The sequence below is a fragment of the Sarcophilus harrisii genome, chromosome 3, assembly GCF_902635505.1.
Source record: "Sarcophilus harrisii chromosome 3, mSarHar1.11, whole genome shotgun sequence".
Taxonomy (NCBI): domain Eukaryota; kingdom Metazoa; phylum Chordata; class Mammalia; order Dasyuromorphia; family Dasyuridae; genus Sarcophilus; species Sarcophilus harrisii.
The window spans coordinates 186,779,545-186,781,304 of record NC_045428.1 but is presented as its reverse complement, the minus strand read 5'-3'; the positions used below and the strand labels follow the sequence as shown (position 1 = coordinate 186,781,304).

At 45.9% G+C, this 1,760-nt stretch overlaps 1 pseudogene; it reads left to right on the top strand.

The window, feature by feature from the left end:
- Window positions 1-357: 357 nt before the first annotated feature.
- Window positions 358-587, top strand: LOC100930344 (annotated as a pseudogene).
- The last annotated feature ends 1,173 nt before the right edge of the window (window positions 588-1,760 follow it).

Genomic DNA, 1,760 nt, shown 5'->3' with positions numbered 1-1,760 from the left:
GTGACTTGCTCAGGGGAGGACCTAGGGCTGGAGTCAAGAATCCCCTCATTATCACCAGCAGACATTTCAATTCCTGGGAAAGTCAGGTCACCCAAGTTTTGAGAAAGATAACAACTTTCAGCTACATTTGTTCTATTCTCCTCTTCCTTTCTAGTCTGCCATGGACTGAGGCACTGACTAGTTGAAGGTCCTTAGAATTCTACTGTCTCAAGTCCTTCTGACTTAGTCTAATTGTCAGTTTCCCCGAGGAGAATAAGGGGGAAAGGGGGGTCTTCAAGAAGAAGGACCAAAGAACCAGAAAAAGAGCCCTCTGGGGCCTCGGGCAGGGGGACAAAACTGAAACCATCAGGGAACAACATGAGTGAGTTTTGGCACAAACTGAGCTGTGTGTGGTAGAGAAACCCCAGTTGAAAAAGAAAAGAAGGCAGATTGACAGGATCATGATTGGAGAGCCAATGACTTTTGTTCATCTAACACACACTGGCTCTGGAGACGGATTCTCCATGACAGGTGCCATACAAGAGCAAATGAGGTCCAAGGGAAACAGGGACAGGCTATGGAGCAGCTCCAGGGGCTTATACTTCTAAGAGAGATAGTTTTGCCATCTTGGAATCCTGTGCTGAGCTAAGAAGAAATGCTACCCCTTCCTGAACCAATGACCCCAGGACCTTCCCCTCTGTCTTCCCTACCTATCTGTGCCTAGAAGGGCTTGAGAACCTGGACTCCTCTCTATACCACCCTGGTCAAGCCCCTTCTGGAGATGGGGTCAAGGCAGCAGGTCTGACCCAAATGACCACTGGCTAACCAGCTGTAGCCTTGGATACCCAAGTGACCTGAGATAGGATCCCTTACACCCACCCTGGGGAGGAACCAAGGGTGAAGTCTAGGCTCTTTAATGATGGTTTAGGCCTTGGGCTGCTCTTTAACTTGGACTGCTAATTTAGGAATCCTCCACTTGGAGTAGGTAGGTTGCATTGTCAAAGCTAAGGCCAGCTTTATGGATTGCTACCTATATCCACATCCTCTCCAGTTCTCTTCCTGGACTGAAAGCAAATTTCAGGCAAGGGGCCGGGGAAGACAACTACCAATTTCTATTTCCCCCTTTGGACTCTAGCTCCTCAGCTCACAGCATTTCAGCCTCTCTCTCGGAATACGTAGGGCCTTTTAAACTTGGTTTCTATAGCATTAGTATCTATGTGCCAGTTATCTCCTCTCCCACTTTATTTTTTAATTAAAAAGTTAATTTAAGACCAGTTCTCTTAATTACCCCCCAACCATGTCAGAAACTATCACAATTCCCACTGCATCGATTCTCAAGGTTGGGAATTGGGAGAAACCACCTGTGTGCTAAGCATTTGTCCTTCTATCAAATCTTCAGGATCATGCTTGACTTCCATTGACCTCCCCTGCTGGCACAGATGAGGGAGAGAATGGAAAAAGGAGATGGAATCTGGGACTACAGAAGGAAGTTACACCTCAGGAAGGACCTTCTGACCATCCTGGAGGAGAGAAAGAGAGAGAGCTACCGTTAAATTTCTAATTAGAAACCTCATGATGAATGTGCCCTACTTGCAGGCAGGGTCCTGCTCAGAGTATAGATCCTAGTAGATTTGAGTTTTGAAGAAGTTTTTTTTTTTTTTCTCAATGATTTTCAGTTCTGGCCCATCTTAAGAGTCTGCAGTGGAGAAAAACAAAGCATCCCTTCTATCCAGGGTTAGCAAGATTCTATACCTTTCCAAGCCATGCAACTTTATTTTAAT